At 35.1% G+C, this 25,707-nt stretch overlaps 1 protein-coding gene across 2 annotated transcripts in view; it reads right to left on the bottom strand.

The window, feature by feature from the left end:
* The window catches only part of LOC150093514 (uncharacterized), a 47,254-nt gene extending 25,022 nt beyond the window's left edge, over positions 1-22,232 (bottom strand). Inside the window, exon 1 of one of the 2 annotated variants that reach the window (XR_016550417.1) lies at positions 22,151-22,232. The gene's annotated coding sequence lies outside the window, so the exon portion shown is untranslated. The remainder of the gene's footprint in view (positions 1-22,150) is intronic. The other variant, XM_090413567.1, reaches the window with a different exon arrangement.
* Positions 22,233-25,707: the final 3,475 nt, after the last annotated feature.

Genomic DNA, 25,707 nt, shown 5'->3' with positions numbered 1-25,707 from the left:
GTATGGATATGGATTCCTGACTGTATGCCTGTTGAGTGTTTTTTTACCACTGTGCTACCACTGCTTGTTTCATTTAGCAATTTTTTGAAGTAATTACTCCATACTTCAAGGATATCTGTTTCTCCTGTTTTCATGTCACCTATATCATCTCTAACTCCTTTTACAGCACTCTTTCCTCCATTTAGTCAGAGAATCTTGCAAACTTGTAGCGGATTTATTCAGAAGTATAACATCAACCGCATAAAGGAAAGAGCTGACATTAACATCTCCGATTTTGATATCATGTTTAATACCACTTTCCTTCATAATGTGATCCATTATCTATATTGGAGGGGATAATGTACAGCCTTGTCTCACACCAGATTTAACATTAAACCATCTTCCTGTACATCCTTCAATTCTAACTGCCGACTTACAATTCAAATGAAAGTCTGGTTTCGGCAAAGGTGCCCAGGGAATGGAAGGAAGGTAAATAGTGCCATTGCATAAGGGTGGTAACAGACTGGAAGTGTCTAATTATAGGCCAGTCTGTGTGTCATCAGTAGTTGTTAAGATCTAGGAGAAAGTAGTGAGGGACCGTATACAGCACTGGGCAGATGAGGGTAATGTTATCTGTGAGAGTCAACATGGATTTGTGAAAGGGCACTCTTGTTTTAGCAATATGCTAGCCTTTTATAATAAAGTTACAAGAACATTAGATGAGGGAAAGGCATATACTGCAATTTTCTTAGACTTAGCAAAGGCATTTGACAGGGTGCCACATGATAAACTGATATTTAAGTTGCAACACATGGGTCTGGATGTCAGACTGGTCAACTGGATTCAGGATTGGCTGTCTGATAGGTATCAGAGAGTTGTGTATGGTGGAGCAGTTTCAAGGAGACAGAAGGTTACAAGTGGGGTCCCACAGGGCTCAGTTCTAAGACCTATATTGTTTAACATTTATATCAATGACATTGCCAGTGGATTGCAAGGGGATACTCAGTTGTTTGCGGATGATGCGAAGCTGGGAAGGATTATTAGTAATAGTGCAGATGTGGTAGCCCTGCAAGAGGATTTGAATAAGCTAGATAGATGGGCAAATGAATGGGGTGTCAGTTTAATGCAGCAAAATGTAAGGTCTTGAGGTTTGGGAAACATCGATGGGATGCTGCATACTCTATGGGAGGAGTTATACTGGAGGAAGTTGGGGAGACAAGAGATCTGGGGTTGATGATTGATAGAAACCTGAAGTTTAGGGGACATATTGCAAAGGTGGTGAAGGTAACACAGAGGATTGCTGCAATTATGAGAAGGACACTGACCTGCAGAGATAAGAGGGTTATCATTCTGTTGTATAAGTCTCTGATCAGACCACACTTGGATTATTGTTCTCAGATTTGGTCCCCAGGATTTGAAGGGGATAAATTAACTGTGTAAAAGATGGTCTCAGGACTGTACAAGGATAGTTATGAGAATCGGTGAGGGAATGTGGACTGCAGAGTTTGGCATATAGATGAAGGAGAGGTGATATGATTGAGACTTTTAAACTGTTGAGAGGTGGTTACAGGGTTGACACTGGGGAGTTCTTTCACTTGGTTGAACAGTGGGAAGGAGTGATGACAAGAGGTCATCCCTGGAAGTTACGAAAGGAAACTGTGAGCATGAGGGTGAGGAGTGGTTTCTTTGCATGGAGGGTGGTTGAGCCGTGGAATGCATTGCCTGATAGAGTGGTGAGGACGAGAACGGTCAATGAGTTTAAGGAGTGGTATGATAGACTTTGTGTTTCTTAGGGGGAACCTCCCCTCGATGAGTCTTGAGGGACTTTGTTCTTAGGAAGGACCTCCCACGATGAGTCTTTTGACTCCATGGAGGCCTGAATAATAATAATAATTTCTAAGCTTCTTCAACAACCTCCAGAATATCTTACCACCTTCTTGATATTTATTTTCTATGTTCTTGCTAAAGTCCTCCCATGACTTTTGTTTAGCTAGTTTTACACAGTTTTTCCTGCAAAGCTGACATTTGCCAGAAACTTTTGATATGCTTTCTTCTTTTCCTTCACTGCCTCTTTAACTTCCTGTGTCCACCATGGAGTCCTGATTTTTCTATCCTTGCAGACAACCTCACCACATGCTTCTCTGGCTAAAGCAATCAGGGTTTTCTTCAAGGCTTGCCACTGAATCTCCAAATTTTGGTTCCTATTCTCAAACTCTTTCACTTTTTGTTCAATAATCTTTGTATATGTTAGTCTACAGCTCACATCTGAGAGCTGCTCAACTTTTATTTGCTTTAAAACTTTCTTACATGTTATTCTTTTCAATATGAAATTCAATTTTATCCTGCTCAAGACTAAACAGTGATTGTTTCCAATTTCAAATGCTCTGTACACTCTGGTGTCCTGCAGGGAGAAAACATCACTATCAACAATAAGATAATCAATGAGGCTTTTCATATTCCGTGCCTCTTCTCTCTATGTGAATTTGTGCACATTTTTATGTTGGAACATGGTGTTAGTAATAACCAGTCCATGTTCTGAGCAGAACTCAAACAGGTATTTGCCAAAATTATTAGCTTTGCTCTTTTCTCCAAATTTTCCCAAACTATTTTTGTATATCTGACAATCATTTCCTACTCTGCTATTCAGATCCCCAACAAGAACCACCTTTTCCTTTTTCATTGGGTCAGTTACTTTTTCTAAAGCATCAAAAAATTCCTCCACTTCTACCTTAATAGAACCTTCTGTGGGACCACAGGGACAAATAAATCTCATTGTCCAGTTCCCCATTCTCATATTTGCCCACATCACTCTACTTGACACTGCCTGCCATTCAAGAAGATTAGGCTCGTATTTTGTGTTGAATACTATGGCTACTCCTTTTCCTTGATTGTCATTGCCTGAATATAACATTTTATATTTATTGCTCAGAAAGATCTAACTAGTTTGTCTTTTTTGTTTCAGTCACCCCTATTATGTCGATCTGGTACTTAACTAATTCCTCAGCTAGCTCCATTTTTTTGCCAATTCAGGCTTCTTATGTTGCTAGTACCGATCTTTAACTCTGGTGATGTTGAGTTGGGGTGTGTTTTCAGATTTGTTCCAGTGGCTGACTTTTCGCTGTTCACCTGGTTCCTTGGCAAAAACAATGGGGGCTTGTTTAACCGGGCGACACCTCAGCCGGCATGAAATTTTGTCATGTTGTACCATCATTTTTTATTTTGGTTTAACCAAAAACAATACAATTTGGTCGGCTAAATCCCAAATTGCCAGCCCATCGTTGTTCGTTCAGTATCCAGATAGATACCCAACAGGGTGCACCACGAGAAGGTGAGGATTGGACATTAGGTCAGAAGCCCTGGTCGGTTCTCCGCATTCCTTTAAAAGCTATATGGAGGTCTCCTCTCAGTTATACAGCTTTGACCCTTAAACACCCCATTTTTTTTAAATATACTAATAGAAAATAGTCGAGAAACTAAAAGCTAGCTTTAGATCGTGTCCAAGAACTCTTTGATAAGCAGAACAAACAAACAAAAAAAAATAAAAAATAGCGAATATGAGGATTAGTTTTTTTAAAAAAAATATTTAGCAGTTGAAGCAGTCTTATAAATGGTAAAAGACATCAAAATTAGTGTTAATGTAATAAAAGGCAATGCAATTTGATGAGAGACATCCGAATTCTGTCAAGAACTGAATTCCCTAAAACTACAATGCGAACTTTTAAATCGGCAACAACATGAAGATCTTGTCATAGACAGTCTTCCTGAAACTGTATCTACAAAAACCTTCAGAGACATAGTTATAAAATTAGGCCATGAAATTAACATCCCCCTACAGCATAATGATATTCAGAATGCAATCAGATTCCCAAGAAGAACAAGACTTGCAAGGAACAACCCACAGCAGCACCAGTCATAGTTCCTCTTACAAACAAATCAACAAGAGGTAATCTCATAAAAGCCAGCTGACTGAAATAAAAAAAACAACCTAGCTGCCAAGAACGCATCAGAAGACAATACACCAATCTTAATATGAGTATTTAACCAGAATCTGTTGGACCTAGCAAGAAAAGCAAACAGTAAAAAAATTGCCAATTTCTGTGAATTAGCAATAAGATATTCTTGAAGTCAAAAAAGTGCCAAGTCGAAACAAATCAAAAGCTCAGAAGACATAGATAAACTACTACAGTGAAAATGAGACAACTAATTAGATTAAAAAGACCTGAACACAGCAAAAATGAATGTGAATAATCAGATAAATATAATAACACCAGAATGCAACAGCGATTGTATTTTTTTTAACTCGCTGGATGCATGAAAACACAAAACAAAAGAGAGGTCTCTCCATTCTGCATATTAATATCAGCAGCATTAAAGGACATTGGTTACTTCCTTATCTGAAGAATTACACCACTGTGATTGATATATCACAGAAGTATTCCTAACAGAAGTATTAGTTACTAATGATGAAGCAACATCTTTCCAAATTCCAGGCTTCCAACAACATAGATCATGCCGCCAAACAAAAAGGGGGGTGGAATATTAATATTCATCCAACATAAATTAATAGCAAAAGAAACTGCTTATTAGTTTGAACATGCTGAAACCTTTTGCATCGAAATCATTAATGCCACCAATCGACAATCCCATAAAATTAAATGCTCTTTACAGGCCACCAAACTTAAATGTAATAAAATTCTTGCACGAAATTATGCTGAACTGAATACCCAATGATAACTGATAATAAAACATAAATATTGTAAACGACGACAATAAAAAATACCAAGATACGCTATCTATGTATAACATAATACTAACCATAACATCATGCAAAAGAAGAAATAGTGGGAAATCATTCACTGCTTAGATCATATAAACAATTCAGGTACTGCAAAATAGTGCAGGAGTCATAACGTGCAAAGTAGCAGACAATTACTTCACAGCTCTAAAACCTTCACACGAAGATGACATCCATGCAATGTTGCACATATGAAATGCAACACAAAACAATAATAGACGAAGAAATAGTCAACTACGAAATAACAAAAATCAACTGGAAACACATGCCGTCACCAGATTCAATACATACCTTATACAACAACATTAAATTTTCACTGTATCAAATATATAAGAAAGCCAGAATTCGTTCAAAGAACAAGCCAAAACCTTGGAGAACAAAAAACATAATCCTAGATATACACAGAAAATACATTCTATAGAAACAATTAAAGTGATATTCAAATAATGCAACTTTAAAAACCGAATATAAGATAACAAGGAATCCCCATACAACTCAAATAAGAAATGCAAAATAAAATTACTACAGAGACAAATTGACCACTGCGCAAAACAACACTAAGAACATCTGGCAACTGATAAACGACATGGTAGATTGTGCTCCCAATTCCACTGCCTCTGAAACCATAAAACACAGCTTTAGTGAAAGAGGCTAAATCTATCCAACAACTAGGAAACGACGTTGACCAATACTATGTAGACTCCAAGAACTACAGAGAAATGTTCCTGCAATCACAAAACGTGATCCTCCACGTTTCCCGAGTAAACGTTTGATAACGCTGTTAAGTCAGCGTTATCACATGTACTGGTCATTTCTGACCATGTGGTTGGTAACTATCTGCCTTAGGAAGTTATTCATTGTTGTTCATGATGTGCACGCATTCATTTTGAAGTAAATAAGAAATTTTTCAATGTTGGATGCTGTGCTGCTTGTGTTTGAATTGAATATTCCTTTGTATGGAAACCGACGGCTAATATACAACCCACGACATCCATAATAGTAAGACTTTGCCTGCGTGCGATGAATAGTGTGGTTGGCCGCATTTTCCTGCCAGCAACCGTTTGTTACCAGTACAAAATATAGGGGAACTTGAATTTCAGGCTTTATTTCTGGTGGCAACACGAAACGGGAAGCCAGGACCAGCTCAACACAGTAAGCTGAGAATGAGTCGCATCAGGGTGTCTCCTTCAATGGGTGCTAAAGTGACTAGAAAAAATTAAATCAGCTAAGAAATTAGTTAACACCTTTTTATTCCCATATAGGGAAGCAGGCAAGGATGTTTCTACCATATCTAACTTAAAAAAAAATTAACATTAGCCTTTATTAAATGTGGATATGCATTAAATATACTGTAATAAATGGTGTGCCTGATAATAACATTTAGCAAACAATACAAGTTGTTTTTTGCTATGAATAGTATAGAGATGGCAGAAGCACTAGACGAGTATGGGCACTCATCCTTGAGATCAATTAAGGACACCCTTACACTGACTTTTTTTTACATGCAGGACGAATTCAACAGGGCACTAGGACTTATTCTGCCGCATAAGGTGTCTCTTATGTTCTTCAAGACATAATTCGATGGATTTTTCCGTCTGGTTAAAATAAGGTTTATTGCAGTTGCACCAAATTCGGTAAACGCAGAGATATTTCAGTGGCCATGTTATATTTTTGGGCATACTAAGAAAGGAATGGAGTTTCTGAAGAGGAGTAAAAGAAGTCCAGATGTCGCGCTTTTTAAGAACTTTCACCAGTTTTGGTGAAACGGAGCGATATACGGGGACATGTAGCGCCTTTTTTTTTTTTCACTATTTCTATTTTCAGTATGGCAAGGAGGTGGACTGAAAAGTAACTTATTGTTTGTTTCAAATAAATATTTTAATGAAAGGTAGTAAGAAGAAACTGAAGCTCTTTGTTAATATCTTCTTCACACAGGAGTGAGCGAGAATATTTGCTTAGCGTAGAGATAACACCAAGTTTTTGAGGTGGATAGCGATGGGACTGTGCACGGAGATGTCTGTCGGTGCGAGTTGGTTTCTTGTAAATAAATAAATTGAGATTTTTAATTTCTCAGAAACACAGGTGCATTTGACACCCAGGAATGGGAGAGAGCCAATCTCCAATTCAACAGTAAATCTGATTTTCGGGTGTTAACCGAGTTTATCAAGGATCTGGAGATTCAGGATCGTGGCTCCAGATTAAGATTAAGCATCGCTATCTCTCTTCCATTAAAGGAAAGGAGGAGATGGTTTTTCTTCTAAACATTCCAAATATAGATTAGCTAGTATAGGCGATAATGGGTTACCATGGCTAAACCAGATTTTTGTTTATTTATACAAACAAAACAAAATATAAAAGGAGCTTCAGTTTCTTCTTACTACCTTTCAGCAAACTGTTTATTCGAAACAAACGGTTAATAAGTTACTTTTCAATCCAACTCCTCGCCATACTAAAGATAGAACTAGCGAAAAAGGCTACATGTCCCTGCCACATATCAGCTCCATTTCGCCTAAATTGGCCAAAGTTCTTAGAAAAATGCAACATCCAGACTTCTTCCACTCCTCTTCAGAAATTTCATTCCTCACTCAATAGGCCCAAACAAAAACACGGCAACCCGAAATATTCCGGCATTTACCCAATTTGGTGCAACTGCTTTAATAAACCTTATTTTAGCCAGACAGAAAAATCCATCGAATTAAGTCTAAAAAAACATAACAGTTGTCACATAAGGGAGAAGAACAAGAGCTAGTGTTCTGTTGAACTATGTCCTGAATTCTGCTGACACCAATGAGGAAAACCTCATTCATCCAGTCTTGGGGGACAAATCTGAAAATGAGGTTTTCCTCGTTAGTGTCAGCAGAATGCAGGACATAGTTCAACAGAACACTAGCTCTTCTCCCTTATGTGAACTAGAAAAATTTGTGGAATCCAATATCAACTTCAGTAATAATCTCTAAGACTGCCATTCAATTTGGTGTTCACGAGGTGTTGAATGCATCCACACACCCAACAAAGAGGAGATACCTAGAACAGCTTCAAATGTCAATACGCTGATGCTTTAATGTATAAATTTTAATTCTTTCACGAGTTTTTGCTGGTTGTTCCCTCTGATTTTGAAAGAAGAAATTAATCCTGCTTAATTAAACAGTATTTTTTTTACTTCTTATGTCTCAGTTTTCAGTCATTTTAAAATCTTTTTAAAAATGTCTCTCAGCCAAGTAAATCCATTATGCCATATATATAATGCCTGCTGTGTGTATAAAAAGAAATTCAGCAGACATACAGTCATCCCACGACTTACGCTCTTGATCCCATAATGGAATAAATAACATTTTCAACTATACTTTCAAACAAGATGCAAGCATAAAGTAAAAAGGTTTCTAATTAGCAACAATGCATCATACACAGTGGCAACAGCACATTCAGCAAGTATCTTCAACAGTTCCTCTTTTGGTTGTGTTGAAGAAATTGATTATTTGTGTATTTATTGTTAAATATTTTGTGCAACATATCCCATATATACATCCATTTAAAAAACCTAGTGAAGAATCACAGAGAAAGAGGTGAGGATTTGTTCTTGAAATGAAGTTCCAAGTTCAACGATAGTCACAAAGCTACGACAAGGTCCTATCGCTGATTGGAAAAGCTACTTCCATCATGCGTAGAGGACCTGAACCAAAAGCGCATGCCTATTATCACTATGACCATAACCGCTAAGGCACTAAGTCTCTTCAACATGTTGAAGAAGAAAGCAGGACTTGAATATGACTACAAATTCAATGCTTCTTCCAGTTGGTTCATGAGATTCAAGCAGTGATTTGCACTGCATAATGGGAAAATGTATGGTGAATCTGCAAGTGCTAATGAGAAGACTGCAGAGTTTGTGGACAAATTGGATAAAATTATTATTACAGAGGAAAATTATTTGTCACAGCAAATTTTTAATTTTTACCCTTGGATAAAATAAGTAAGCCAATAATATTTTAGTACACGGCATAGCAGTTGCTTTTAATTCCCGACTTTTTATTTTCACTCTGCAATCATTTGTTCTGCTGTTTGTGGACATTATTCTAAGTTTTAGAAATTCTATTCTATATTTTCATCATTAAAAAACTATTTACATCTATGCAACAAAAAAAAAAAAAAAAGGAAAGTTCAGTAGTATTAGTTTTTTACTTAAAAAATTCAAAATGACGACTTTTAATGCTGCTGGAAATAACTTGTCTTAACCACATTCTCCTCAGCTGCAGGTAAAGGCTAAAGCTGCTGCGAAAGAAAGACCACTTTAGAAGTGACACTAAAGGGCCTGAAGTAGTGTTGCATAATACATCAGCAGTCTTGTGTTGTTTTCAATTCTTTCCTAAATAGGAAATACCGATTTCTTTTACAGACTGATGGAATATTTATTTGAAAATAACTTTTTAATTCTTAATAATCACAATTTCATTATTGAAAACTTCTAAATTATTTGATGCAGACATTTAAGAAAGAAAGAAGTATTTGAATTCAAAAAAAAAAAAATTTCTCCATGTGTTGCAGAAGTATTCAGCTTTCTTTTGTTTTGGGGGAGGGGGGAGGACCTGCCCTATTCTGCAGTTGTGTAACAGTTGTTTTAAAATATTCTGAAAAAAAATATTATCAAGCAAAAGTTATTGCAATAAATAAGTTCTGAATATTACATTTTTATTTCATGTTGCACTATTACGACGTATGAAAATATACATGTAACATTGTCATGCTTACAGATTGAGATCTATTGTTACTGGTTGAAACAACTCCGCTTTTATGAACAAGACATTAAACTGCATTACATTCTTATTTCAAGTCTAATTGTAATATACTGCAAAAGTGTATTCAGTAGTATTTCAAATGAACTTGTAAAACGAAACAAATTGTAATTATCATCATTTCTAGTGCTCATTTCAAAAACAACGTTTCTTTACCATTGTAAAATAACATTTTGAGTGAAAGCAACAAAAATAGGTATATGAAGAAATTATGAGACATACACATCCTATACGCAATTGATTAAATTTTTCTCATTGTAAATGAAATTTAAATATCTACTTTGCTCTAATTTCATACTTATAACTCTGCTTCTAATGAAATGAATGTCATAAATAGTTGAATCAACACTAAGGAAGGTTGCTGCAACAAAAGATACAACAGGTCGCACCACTAGTTTCTTGTATTTTCGAAATGTTCAGTTTCTTTTTGGACAGAGGGTGTAGATAATAATACAGAAATCTTTAATCTTATCAAATGGGAAGAGAACATTCTGTGAAAAGTATATAACACATCTGATAGGATTAAAAGATTTCAGTATTATTATTTACACCCTCTGTCCAAAAAGAAACCGATCTTTTCGAATATAGAAGAAACTAGTGGCGGGACCTGTTGCATCTTTGTTGTTGAAAGCAGCAACCTTCCTTACTGTCGATTCAACAGTTTATGACGTTTCATTAGAAGCCAAGTTATAATACCAAGAGTGACAGTTTTTTTTTTGACGAATGGTCGGAAAATGGGTTTCAAACAGAGCCGAGAATGACTTGTGTAAAACTTGGTAAGAGTTTTACCGAAACTCAAATGCTTCAAAAACCATATGGTGATGAATACTCATCCCATACTACAAGTGGTTTAAGTCAGCGCTTCCCAAACTGTGGGCCGTGGCCCCCTTGGGGGCCGTAGGTTTTGTTGAGGGGGCCGTGAAATAATGAAAACAAATTAATAATGTTTTAAGATTAAGTAGATATTTTTTATTTTAAAAGTATTTAACTTTTATAATTTCTTTTTTGTTATTTTTTTATATTTTAATGGAAAAATTCACACATTGGTGTTGGTTCACAAACTTTGCTTCCTGCGTATTTCGGCACTTAATGAATATTAGTAAATATTGCTTATTCATATCCATCACGCGTTGATAATCAGGGACTGTTCATATTGACTTTATATACATATCAAAACTCGTTTTATATTATCACTGTCATTCGAGCTAGTTTTCTGTTACCAATAAAAGTTTCGCATATACTTCACACATGAAAAAAAGCTTAAACAAGTTCATGTGGGGAGATTTGCAGTGGTAAACAACACGCCCTCCCCAATAGCCACTATATTGGATAGGCAATAAAAACAAGTACTTTTATTAGGCCAGTGAATAAGGTATGAGGAGTCTGTGTAATATATTTCTCAACAAATAGTGCAATTAAAGACAACTGGGATAAAAACACACTAATTAATGAATCACATGTCCCCTCATACAGAAACTATGCTGTATAGACTGAAACAAAACCATATGTTGCATGGGCAAACACAGTATCTAATTAAAAACTATTGTTATTAATTAGATGTGTACGAGTTCGATTTCCCAAGACAGCAATAAAATTCAACCGAACGTGTTAAAATTCGTAAAAGTGTTAAAACTAAGTAATATATATATAATGAATGTTATGGCAGTTTTACATATGGAATTCGGTTGAAGAGAGTTAGCATTTCAACTCAATTGTCAGCTATGCATTTATCTTTTGGTTGCGCGATCTTTTGTTAATACTGCACTAATCATATGCACGTTTTAATAACCTGCTTTTGTTGTCTGTTTCGCGTTAGGCTTAATTACCATAAAGGGAGAAAAGTCACAAAAGAGAAAAATGTTCCTGGTACGGGGTTTCTCTTATTCAGGTAATATTCACTCATTTCATGTTATCAGTCTGTGATGTGCCAGTATCGGTAAGTGGTGATATTATTTGATCTATTCTACGTTAAAAAAATTTAACCGAGATGGATAAGTAGCTGATAAAAAATAAAAAAAAATCCCGCAAGCAATCAGAAGAAGCAGAGACAGACTCAAAAAAAAAAAGGACAGGATTTCATATTTTACCAGAACAGCCCGCATCGTCTCCAGAACCAAATGCCAAGAGGGAAAAAATGTAATATATGCATTTGATTTTTGCAATATTCGCTGTGTATGTTTTGTACTAAATATAAATAAATACAATAAATATTATAATAATATATCTCTGTATTACGATTCTTTTGAGGGGGGGGGGGGCGTGAAATATTTTAATTTTTGCAAAGGGGGCCCTGACATCCAGAAGTTTGGGAAGCACTGGTTTAAGTGATTGCAATGTGGTCAGCCAACCAAAAACGGGACTGAGCAAAGATAAATCCAAAAATTGCATGATTTCAAAGAAATAGTCCGTGAGATTGATTGAAATGAATTGGGGATTCTAAAATCAACTGTGCACAACATTTTGTGATAAGAATTTGGGCCTTCGTGAATTGAATTCGCGATTTATTCCCCACAATTTGACCAATGATCAAAAAATGTATCGAATTGAACACTGCAAGGACGTCATTAAAACAGCTCGTAAGGACTAACTTACTTGAAATGATCATTACTGGTGACAAAATGTGGTGTTTTAAGTATGAGCCCAAAACAACACTCCAGCGCTGAGTGAAGATCACTAGAAGAGGGCATTCGAAAAAAAGTCCCCTGGAGAAGTCAAAAGTAAAGACAATGCTGATTGGTTTCTATGATTCTAAGGGCATTATCCACAAAGAATTCATTCTGCCTGGCCAATCAGTGAATGGCGAGTTTTAACTCGAATTTTTGAAGTGATTGAAAGCGAGAATTCATCGCATATGGCATGAATATCGTGACGACCGACAGTTCTTCAAAACTCATTGTCACTCTTGGCACGATAACTCTACTTCTAATGAAACAAATGTCATAAATAGATGACACAACCCTAATGAAGGTTGCCGCTTTTGACAACAAAAATATACAACAGGTGGCGTCACTAGTTTATTCCATTTTCGAAAAATTCAGTTTCAATTTGGACAGAGGGTTTATAAAGCAAAGTCGTCAAAGTGTTTCCTTCAGACAATCTACGAAATTTGATTTTGAATAAAAATGAAAATAACAAAAATTGGAAAGTAGACAACCAATTTTTTTTAATACATTACTTTAAATAATTATCTTGAATTACGTTCTTCGAGAACAAATAAAATATATTGTCGACTAGAAAAAATTAGCACGTAAAAATAAAAATGACATTATTTTATCAAGGTAATGCAATATTCAAGTGAATAAAGTATGCAAGGATCTCTTATTTTGTCCTGGCATTAAAAATTGTATAATAAAAGGAATGAACAAAAATAATTTCTATACTTTGTCTATCCCATATAAGTAAAAGTCCAGTTACCCAGCATGGAACAAGGAACTGCATTTCTTGTAATTGGCAAATGAGATGCAGCAATAATCATGAATTCTCTTCAGCTTGAAGGGGTTATCGCAAGTTTAAATGAACATGACGTCCACACTGCACTTCTTACACCTGCTCTTTCAACAGAGCATGCATCATATCCAGATTTTGCTGGATGTATATAAATAGATGTTCTGGTCTGTTGGGAGGTTAACATGTGCATTTTTCCAAGTACACACTTTTTCATTAAAAATAAATAAAATAAAAAAATACAAGTAGTTCTCACATTACGAATTCCAGCTTATTGAATTTTTATCTTTACACGTTTTTTGGATTGGAATTTTTATTTTAAATTGTGTGAGGTGAAGGCACTTAGGGGCATGTATGGGCAATTATGCAGTATATAATGATGTACCTCTCCAAATCCTACCCACTCCTCATTGTGGTGGAGAGCTGAATGGGAGATGGTGAAGTAAGTCGGAAGCTTGGTCTTCCAGAAGGGCCACCCTAGGGAATGAAGGCTACATCAATACTCCCGGCTAAAGTGGGAGGCATCTGGTGATTGGGCTAGCAACTGTCATTGGATGTAAAACAATACTGTTCAAGAAACCAAGATAAATATGAATCGGATGGGAAAATTGGATATTGTTTGGAAACAGAAAAGGAAAAGAATACAATACAGAATAATAAAACTAGCAACAATGAATGCAAGAGCAACCAATGGAAAAGAGGAAGAACTTATTCAAGAAATAACCAAAAGAAACATTGAAATATGCAGCTTAACAGAAACAAAAAAAAAAAAAAGGAAATGGAATAATGAACATAAGGCTATATATTTATGTACAGAGGGGTAAAAAAACAAAATAGAGCTGAAGCTGGAGTAGGAATAGTAATATATATAGAGTTAATATTATTAGTCAGGATAAAAACAGATAGAGATAAATATAATTACAATATTTGCTCCAGAAGAAGGAAGAAAATAAACAAAACATTTTTTTTATGAGGATCTACAACAAATAGTAGAAGAAATAAAACCAAATGAATAATTAATTATAATGGGACACTTAAAAATAAGAATAGGAAAAATACTAATACATGGAATTATGCAAAGAGTTAATGAAGAATCAATAATCCAGGAACACTGATACAATTCTGTGCAAATAAAAGTTAAAAATAAAGAATACATTTTATCAGCATAAAATAACATTTTAAAACACAAGAGGACAGAAATCAATAATAGATTATATTATATGCGATAAAGTAATACACTCATTAGAAATAGAACATGTCAGAGTGTTAACTTCCAAGAAATTGGAAGTGAACATGACCTGTTAATATGTAAACTAAGACTTTACAAGAAATGGCAGAAAATAAAATTTAAAGAAAATCAGCACAAACAATATACTACAATAGATTAAAACAAAAGTTTCAAGATAACTCACTAAGCAGTGAATAACATGTAGAAGATAACTGGAAGATTTTTAATACAAATTTAACTGAAACAGCAACAGAAGTATTAGGGGTTAAAAAAAAATAAAAATAAAAAAATTAAAGAATATGGCCTCCATGGTTTAACGAAGAAAAAAAATTTAATGAAAGAAAAATATATATAAATGAAAACAGATAATTGGAATGAATAAAAGGAAATGAGTAATAAAGTTAATTAGAAGAAAACAAAGTAAAAATCAATTTTAGGAATCATACACAAAACAACTTTAATATGATTTTTATGGTATACAGAAACAATTGTGGAGATTTATTAATACACAAAAGAAAGAAGAAGCAGAATACATCCCAATATTAAAAGTAGAAATAGAAGAATTAGAAAATTATTTTAAAACCTTTATAAATAAATAGTTGAAATAAAAGTAGAACTAGGTACACAAACCAAGAAGAAGAAATAAATACAACAGATATAAAAAATTGAAAATGCAATTAAAAAACTGAAGAGTAAGAAATCACCAAGTCTAGATAATATCAATAATGAATTATTAAAAATGGTAAAAGAAATTATAACTCAGAGTTTAGATATACTATACATTCAAATAATAAAAAAAACAAGAGATTCCTGTAGAATGAAAAAAAAAAGTATAATAATACCCATATTTAAAGAAGGATATTAAAAAAAAAAAACAGAAAATTATTGTCTTTTCTGCTCATGGTGGGTTGAGTTCCTCAGAGATAAATCTTTGCCATTTCTTTGTCAGCTGTCTTTTTATGAAGTTCTATTATGGAGTTTAAGTGGGAACTTCCTTTAATAATAAAAGGTGCAAACTTTGTTTGCACACACTTGGATAAAGGATTAAACTAAATTTATTATAGTCTAACCAAGTGAAAAATAAACTTTCAACATCTTTCTCTAAATCCAGAGTAATTTAATAAAAAGGGGACACACCGTTTGGCAACTCCTATAGGTAAAGATGACCTGCCATTGCTTCTGCCTTGTATCTCCACCTCTGGGCCTGGCTCCCACTGAAGAGACTTCAATAAAGGTTGAAACTACTCAGGGTAGTGGCAACCATTTGGCAACTCCTATAGGTAAAGATGACCTGCCATTGCTTCTGCCTTGTATCTCCACCTCTGGGCCTGGCTCCCACTGAAGAGACTTCAATAAAGGTTGAAACTACTCGGGGTAGTGGCAACCATTTGGCAACTCCTATAGGTAAAGATGACCTGCCATTGCTTCTGCCTTGTATCTCCACCTCTGGGCCTGGCTCCCACTGAAGAGACTTCAATAAAGGTCGAAACTAGTCTGGGTAGTGGCCCTCCCCTTAATGCATAACATTATACATATCCGCAAGGAGATATGTTTTGCATTATGGGAGATACTGAGATAGGAGTGTTGGTAGCTTGCTCCACCTTTGCAAGGAGTTGCCAGTGTTGTACCACTTTACCCCAGTCCTGAAGATACTTTTAGGCGCAAACTTCGTTTGCACACACTTGGATAAAGGATTAAACTAAATTTATTACAGTTTAACCAAGTGAAAAATAAACTTTCAACATACTTCCTTTAATGTTGTCAACCCATTTCTTTCTTGGTCTTCCTTCTACCATTTCATAATGTTTGATAGTCTTTCTGGGTTCATTCTTGTAACATGTCCAAACCAGCTTAATTGGCTCTTTTTAGTGCAGTAATTATTGTTTTTTTCAAGTTATGTTCTTCTTTGACTTTTCCATTTTTTTTTTTCTGTCCAGTTTGTTCTATTGGTTTTTCTTAGACATTTCATTTCAAAAGCACCGAGTTTATCCATTTCTTTACTTCTTAAGATCCAACATTCTGAGCCATACAGTACTGTGGGAATTATCATTGTTTTATACAACTTTAATTTCAGTTTTGCTTAATCTTTTATTGTTCCTATTTTTTAGTGTGCCACTGTTATCCTTCCATTATTGATTCAGTGTTTTATGGTTTCGAGACAGCCTACATCTTCAGTGATCATTGAACCTAGGTAATTGAACTGCTTTACTTGTTCTGTATTATTGTTTCCTATTTTCATTTGAATTTCTTCCCATTACCATTTGTTTTGTTTTAGCGAAATTGATTTTCATATCATATCTGTTACTTGTTTGAATGTAGCTTGGTCAGGATATTTTCTAATTTTTCTTGGCTGTCTATAGTAATAACTATATCATCAGCATATTTTAAATGTGCTGTAGAGTTTTGTGTTATATTTCTTCCATTTACCATTATGCCTTCATATATCTGTAGTCTATCTACTAATTCTTTTAGGTACAGGTTGAATAAATATGGTGACAATAGACAGCCATGTATAACTCCTTTTTAAATTGCTATTTGATCTGTTTCTATGTTTTTGTATTTCAGTATTGTTTGTGTTTCTGAATACTAATTATTGATACAATTTAATAGATATTTGTCAAACTCTGTTTTTAGAAATTTAATAAGTTTGCTTCTGTTTATTGAGTCAAAAGATTGTTTGAAGTTGAAAAAACAGCAGTTTTATGTCTCGCATAAGATCTGGCAATGTTTAACGTGAAAATTGCATCAATTGTGCTTCTGCTATTTTTAAATCCCATTTACTCTTCTTCCATTTGTTCTTCATGGGAATGTTTAACTCTGTTTTGAAGAATCCTGATGAATATTTTATAGCAGTGGCTTAAAAGGGTGATAAGTCTATAGTTAGTACAGGATCTAACATCTTTTTTTTTGTGGATGGGTATAATCTGGCCTGTTCTCCAATCTGTTGGTAAATTTCGTTTCTTTAAGATTTTGTTGAACAGTTTCCTCAGGTAATTTATTATGCTTTCTCCCCCTTTTTCTAGAAGTTCTTTTTGAATATTGTCTATGGCTGATGCTTTATCATTTTTCATTTGTTTGATTGCTCTATGTTGTTTTTAAATTATGTCTTTTGTGTCAGAAGTTTCTTCATGATTGAAGGCACCTTGATCTATGTTTTCTTCAGCTGCAAATGTTTCTTTAAAATGATTAGTCCATATTTCTTTCATTGCTTCAATGCTGCTTGTAGTGGTTCCAACTTGTTGCAATATTGACTCTGGGTTGGGTGAGTATGTTCTGCTTATCTCTTTAACTATCTCAAAAGGTCTTGGGTCATGTTTCACGCAATCCTGCCTTTTCCTCTAAGTATGTGAAGATTTTTGCTAATCTACAGTTTTTGCTGATTTCTTTTTTCAAATTTCTGTATAATATTCCATTTTCTTCATTATCTTCTTTTAAGGTTAGTTTTGGATATTCTTATTCTCTCGCACGAGTCCAAAATCTTTGGTGTAAGCCAATCTTTATTCACTCTTTTCTGGTAGCCCAGATGTTTATTGCTGTTTCTTTAATAATTTCTTCTTTTTTCCAAGACTCTGGGACTGTATCTAAAGCAAGATTATTTAATTTTTCTTTTAATGATCTGTGACAGTTAGATCTCGTCAAGCTATCATTTAGTCTTAGAAGTCCATCTTCTTTTGTTTTTGGTGGTTTATTCTCTTTCTTTTGCACTTGACTTTTAGTTTGGCTGATAGTAGTTTATGGCCTGTATCCATGTTAATCTTTTTTTAATGTTTTGATATTTTAGAAGGAACATTTCCATTTCTTATTATTGATTATATAGTCTATACAGTTTCTGATTTCATGGTTTGGTGATGTCCAAGTGTATTTGTGTTGTGGCCTGTGTTTGAATATGGTATTTGTGATTAACAGTTGATTTATTTTGCAAAAATTAATCAAGTCCTCTTCTCTTTCATTCATCTCTCCATGACCAAATTTTCCCATTACTTCTAATTTATCTTCAAAGTACTGAATAATTTTTGAATTAAAATCTCCCATAATAATCAAGATATCTCTGGTACTTGTTTGCCTTATTTCTCTTTGCGGTTTTTCAAGAAATTGACTATATTTCACCTCTACATGTGATTGGACTGGGGTATAAACCTCTATTATTTTTTATGAATATTCCTCTTTCTTTAGCTTTGGATCTTAAGGAAATGATTCTAGAGGAAATTTTTCTTACCTCAACTTTTGAGTTTATGAACCATTTTTTTAATGATTAGTTCTACACCTTCTCTGTGATGGTTATCTTTCCTTCCTGAGTAAAGTAAAGTTGCATTTTTTATGTCGATTTTTTTCTTGGTTGAGTGGGTTTCTGCAACTCCAACTATTTCGCATTTGAGCAGTTCTAGTTCTCTCTTAATGTTTTAACTTGCCAGGATTTTACAATGTTCTGATGTTGATGGTTGAAATATTATACATGAGATGCGAGTTCAATGTTACAAAATGTAGGGTTTTAAAATTTGGAAAACAAAGATGGGATGCAGAATTTATGCTTGGTGAGAATATATTGTTGGAGGTAGAGGAAATAAGAGATCTGGGGGTGATAGTGGATGAGGATCTAAAATTTAGAGGACACATCGCCAAAATTGTGAAGACGACACAAAGGCTTTTCGGAGTGATGCAGAGGACACTGACGTGTAGAAGTAGGGAGATTCTTGTTCCATTGTATAAGGCTTTGATTAGGCCACACATGGACTATTGTGCCCAGATTTGGTCACCAGGTTTTCAGAAGGATGAAGAGATGTTGGAAAGGGTCCAAAGGAGAATGACTAAGGTAGTTTCTGACCTCTGGAATGTTTAATATGAGGAAAGATTGAGAAGATGCAATTTGCAGAGTCTGGTGGACAGGAGAAAGAGGAGAGATATGATAGAGACCTACAAGTTGGTAAGGGGTTGTTATACGATCATTGCTGGAGAAGTTTTACAGAGACTAGTGGGAGATCAGGGGGGGAACCAGAGGTCATCCCTGGAAGCTGTATAAAGAGGGTGTGAATAGGGGAGCAAGAGGCAGGTTTTTTTCATGTAGAGTTGTGAATGATTGGAATGCCTTGCCTGAGAATGTGGTGTCCGCAAAGAGTTTGAATGTGTTTAAAACACGGTATGATGAGCTGTGTGTGTGATAAAAGGACCTCCCAGGTGAGTCTTTGACTCCATGAGGTCTTGGGGTGGTAATAATAATAATAATATGCTGTTTGCATTCCACATAGCTGTCTTCTTGCTTACTCTATGTGGACTTCAGTTAGGTGTGTCGTCTCTCCCTCACACAGTAGCACTACTCCTACTTCTATTTGCTGGCCAATTCATCTTTAAAGATTTTATTATGTTGGAGGTTCAATGGATTTTTTACAACACTCAAAAAGAATTAAAATAGAATTTAAATTCTATTTTAATTCTTTTTGAGTGTTGTAAAAAATCCATTAAACCTCCAACATAATGTCCTCACAGCACTTAAGCCTCTACACAAGAATTTAAAGATTTTAGGCAATTAATGCATATATGTTGGTCTGCAGGACCAACAGGTATATAGAAAATTATACATGGATAAATTTATTAAATACTTTGTTAAAATTACTAACATGAATTATAAATAATAAAGTAACAAAGGAAATTAATCTACTAGATGAACAACAAGGATTTAGAGAAGATAGATCATGTTCAGATGCAATATTTATAATTTGACAACTGATAGAGAAAACAATAGAACATAATACAAAATTATTTATATGCTTATAGACCTGGAAGAGCATTTCACAGAATATTAATTCAAATGTAATAGGTATATTGCAGAGAAGACAAGTATTAGAAAACATAACACAAATAATTAAAGAAATATATGATAACAATAGTTGTATAATAAAAACACAAGGAAAAACAAGTAAAAAAATACAAATTAATAATGGCATCAGACAAGGAGATTCCTTAAGTCAAACATTATTCAATATAATAATGAATGGAATAACACAAAACGTTAAAAAATACAAAATACGGAGTGGAAATAAAAATAGAATAATAAGAACTATATGTTATGCAGACGATGTAATATTAATTGCAGAAAATGAAATCCTGTTAAAAATAATATTGCTTGCATTTAATAAAGCAGCAAAATTATATAATATGAAGATATCAAAAACCAAAACAAAATGTATGACAATATCACAAGAACCACAGAGATGTAAATTAAATTAGAAGGTACTATTATAGAACAAATAACACATTACAAGTATTTAGGTATAAAACTGAACTGGGAAGGAAAGCCACATCCAGAAGTCATAGAACAAGTTGAAAAAGCTGCAAGAATATCAGGATGCTTGAAAGAGAATTTATAAAGCAGTAATCAGGCATATTATCACATATAAGGCAGAAACAAGACCAGCCACTACGAAAACAAAACAAATATTAAACACTGGTGAAATGAATATATTAAGAAAAATAGTAAACAAAACTAGACTAGATAAAATAAAAAATACAGCCATAAGAAAACAATATTAAATACAAGCAATAAACAACTGGCTTTTAACCCGAAGAATTAAATGGATTGAACATGTACAATGAAGAAAGAATAATAAAACAAGTCTACATTTGGAAACCAAAGAATAAAAGAAAAACAGGAAGTCCTAGAAAAAGTTCCCATAAAAGAAGATGAAATCTTGTTCGCAAGATATTATATATTATACCTAGTGCGTGAAGAAGATAACGACGTAATGAACGAACCTAAGTCACTCACGATCCTTGGCGACGCGAGGATGTATTCATAGTTTTCTTCAATTACACCTGATTTTTCATTTTGTTCTATTTTTAACTATAACAATTTCATTCTTCCAACAATATCAAAAAGAAGCAACAGTGCAAAACCAGAAAATGGCCAAAAAGAAACCAAGAAAACCTGATTAAAGAAAAAAAATGCGAATTTTTACCAATCAAGCTGGTAGCTCTGTTAAAGCTCTTTCTGGAAATTTCTCTGCCGTTTCTACAGTTTGCACCATTTTAAAGGATAAAGCAAAATATTTGAAAGAATAAAAATTCCGAAATCTATGCAGTCTACATGGTTGCATAATAAAGAAACAGGTAGTATAATTCCTCATAAGGAAAATTAACTCCTTGAATCTGCAACAAGCCGATATCCTCCTCTCTCTCTCTCTCTGGCAGAACGGTGTCACCTACTCCTGAAATGCGAAACTCCCAATTCGTCTCGTTATTGCCAATGCATCACATCTGGTTACCATCGGAGACGATATGTACCTGCTCACGCAGTTATGCGTCCGTGCGATTTCCAGTAGACTCCCGCTTTGAAAGAAAGAGTCCGATTTTATAAATGGAATAATTCAAAATGTGCTAAAGCCTCCTAATTTTCTTTGGTTGCGCTGCCATAACTAAAAGTTAAGAAGTGCATGATACGCAAATTTTGAAATTTAATACGATTCCGTAGCTGCACGGGTGTTAGGGCTGAGGGACACATTTGCCTGCGGCCGCTGTTCAGCAGAGGAATGCATACCGCTTTAAACGAAGGATTTGACCCTTGTGAGCTTGGTAGATCGCTAAATTTTCATGTAATACATTGACAGGTCAGATTTCTGTCTTCTGATAATTTTTTTTGTACTGACTTTTACTCAGTTTTGCGCAATAAAAATGATAGTTTTTGTTACAATGAGAGTTTACCAACTTTATAAAGTCTTGTTCTCATCGGCTAGATCGTCTCATACTTTGCGGCGTATCGCCATTTCCTAAGATTAGCACCCGCCATGTACTTAGGTCGGAAGGTTATAGCAGTTCTCCGGTTTGTACATCTCTTTCATCGACTACTTGGATACTATAAAGGGCACAAAATTATCAGTTATATCACCTTGTAGTGATAAGGTACATGACCAACCAAAATGTACTTACTAATTCGTAGTTAAGCACCTTAAGAATGAGTAAATTGGGGAGATACTTCGCTACACTACTGTAACAAATGACATCGACTTGCTTATTCAGGCTTAGTTCATTCCACTGCTATGAGCGACACCTGTCAGAGTTAATTCAATCGGTTGAGGAACAGTAATATTATATAAATTACATAAAAGTACAATATTATTATTATTATTACGGGAAGCACCCACAACAGACTCTGGCAGTTTATTCCACTCATTTACTGCTCTGCAAGTAAAAAACTGCTCTAATACTCTTGCTAACCGCACTTTTACCAAGCTTTCATGGATGGCCCTAGTCCTCGCACTACCAGTCCTATTCTCAAAAAATATTCTGAATTAATCTTATAGAAACCCTTCAGTAATTTGAATGTCTCAATCATATCACCCCTTTTCCGCCTATCAACCAATTTCTGCAGCCCACAAATCTTCAACCTGTTCTCATAAGGTTCATTCAATAGTCCTGCTATTATCTTGGTCACTTGTCTCTGGATCCTCTGCACCTCCTCCCCATTGAGAAGAAACCCTGGCGCCCATATCTGGGCACAGTAGTCTAGATGGAATCTTATCAAGGCTCGATACAGAGGAACAATAACCTGTTTGTCTCTGCTTGTTAAAGAATTTTTCCATCTAGACTAAATTGTTATCCATTTTCCTTCGCCCAGTCCTCCAATCTATCCAAATCATCCTGCAAAATTTTGACATCCTGTGCACTCACTTAACATTGCTCTACTTAACTTTGCATCATCAGCAAACAAGTGAACACTTCCTCTCATCCTTTCCTATATCGTGAATGAACAAATTGAAAAGTAGTGGTCTAAGAACAGAACCCTGCGGCAAACCACTAGCAGCGGGTCGTCTTTTAGACTCTTCTGCTGAATAAACCACTCTCTGATATCTCTCCATCAACCACCCTCCTATCCCTCTCACCAACGCTATATCCATACCCATATGCTGCAGTTTACTGATTAGAATTCCATGTGGTATCCTGTCAAAGGCCTTAGCAAGGTCCATTAGAATCACTGTAAACCCATTATCCTTATCCAGTTCAGCCGTCACTGTGTTATAAAACGTGAGCAAGTTACTGAGGCATGATCTACCCTTCACAAAACCATGTTGTCCCCAATACCATATCCCATTTTCATTTATCCAATCCTGTATTTTTCTCTTGACTATTTTCTCCAAGACCTTGAAAAACAATTCCTGATATGCTGATCAGCCAGTAATTTTCAACAACAGTCTTGGAATCTACTTTATGCAGTGGAACTATATTTCCCTCTTTCCACCCCATCGGGACTATCATAGACTCGAGACTCAAATTGAACAAAATAGTCAAGGGCACTGACAATTCTTTAGCTGCTTCACATACAACACTAGCTGGTATACCATCCAATCCCACAGATGTATTGACAATGAGGTTTTGTAATAGATTAATCACCTCCAATTCATTCATCACAATTTCTGTATAATCTATTGGTTCATTCATTCCTGCAATGTCACCACCTCGATGATATATTCTTGTAAAGTGCTCGCTCAGTAATTCAACTATATTAACTGATTCGGTTATCTCCCTACCATCGGCATTCTTTAAAAATCATTCTGCCATATACATTTTTTCTTTTACTTGCAACATATCGAAAAAATTGTTTGGGATTCTCTTTATCCTGCATGGCTAATGTTCTTTCATAATCTGCTTTTGCTTTTCTTACCACACTTGTTACCCTTCTGGCCTTGGCTTTATACCGTTCATGTGCCTGCAGGTCACCTTTTTCCTTAAATTCCCTCCATAGTTGTTTCTTTTTTTGCAGCTCAAGCTTAATGGTGTTATTCATCCATTTAATCTCTGCTTGATTTATTATTCGGACTCTAGGTATACAGTCAGCCATTGCCTCCTTCCAACACTTCCTAACTGCTTCCCATGCACTATCAACATCCTGCCCTTGCAATTTTGCATGCCATGTCACTGAACCAATCAAACTCCTAAGCTTGTCATACTTACCAGCCCGATAATTCCTCATATATACAATGTATATATATATAAAAGTACAAGAACATTTCCGCGATTGTAACATCCCTATTCCAGAACATTTAAACACTGAAAAACTCAACATCAAAAAGAAAATCGAATTAAAGGACAGGGAAATCAGAAATAGGTGTTCACGCCCTTGAACAAAAACATACCCCGTAGATCGACAAGGCCTTCATAGTAGACAGACAAGACAAGGAAACAATGCTTAGAATATCGGAAACAATAGCCATGAAATGTGATGCTCACTCAATCAACGTCCACAGGACCTACATAATTTGCAAGGTTTGGAAGCTTCACAACATAAAATTGAGGTCACATCCCCGACCAATCGGCGATAACACAAACACTTCAAAATCAGAAACACCTAACCGACCTGACATAGCATCCACTTCCTCCATGTGTTCAGATGACGACCAAGCATAGATGAAACGAAATGCACCCTGTTAACCCCTTTTCCCCACAATCCCACTCAAAAAATCAGTTGCTGTTTTCAACCCCTTTCACCCTTTCCCACCCTATTTAAAAACACGCTCCGCTCATCCCTTATAATATATATATATATATATATATATATATATATATATATTACACAAAAAAAAGAACGTTTTTTTTTTCAATTTTCTATTTTAATTCTCCCACATTGCCTATCCCCCATACACACTTCCTTCCAAAACACCATAACTGCAGTAGTTTGCACATTGCAGGAAGAAGAAAAGCCACAACACCCAGAAAAAGGTATGTGTAAATTTCTTTTCCTTCATGCTACATATATTTATTGGTAAATACACATCTACAATGCCCTAAGAATCCGTGAGTAAAAACCCAATGATATTTAAACAGGGGTGTTAAATACTGAATGAAGAACCTTTAAAAGGAAACAATTCGTTCAGGATTTAACAAGTCAGAAAAATCAGCTGAGAGAAAAAACTTGTACTCGGGCAGAAGAAATTAAGTACTAACTGTAAATAGAATTAGAATTACCTCCTTTTATTAAAACTGTAATACTATGTAAAGAACTTTGTGTTTAAATTAATGATTCTATGTAAAAGAAAATATTAGGTTAAATTTGTGTCCTATTAAGCTATCTCAAATAACGTAAGTCGGCAGACAGGTAATGAGTAACAGTGCAAAGGTCGCGTCTGAAACGCAGCGTCGAAGGCTATAGCGTACGCGGAAAATAACGTAAGCGCGCCTCCCTCGAAGACAGCACCTAACAGCAATAGGGTGAGTAAAGATCATCTTAAGGGCATTAAAACTAAGGGTCGTGCGAAAAAAAGAACACAGCAAAAAGAGGGCGCTAGAACATAGAATATAAGGCAATGCACGCCATATTGGAAGGCTTTTTGTTCCAGATTTCTTCTCGAGGATTCTTGACCGGTGGTCGGAAAAAAAGGACGAGGTAGGATTCTATGATGTCGGACAGCCGGCTGTTTTCCTGATTATGCTGAACAAGATTCCACGCGGAGCCGTACGCGAATCATCAGCCTATGCAGAAATCATGCCAG

This window comes from Typopeltis vanoorti, chromosome 24 (genome assembly GCF_054136105.1).
Source record: "Typopeltis vanoorti isolate ZY-2024b chromosome 24, IOZ_Tvanoo_1.0, whole genome shotgun sequence".
Taxonomy (NCBI): domain Eukaryota; kingdom Metazoa; phylum Arthropoda; class Arachnida; order Uropygi; family Thelyphonidae; genus Typopeltis; species Typopeltis vanoorti.
The sequence above is the reverse complement of the archived record's forward strand: the minus strand, read 5'-3'. Positions and strand labels throughout refer to the sequence as shown.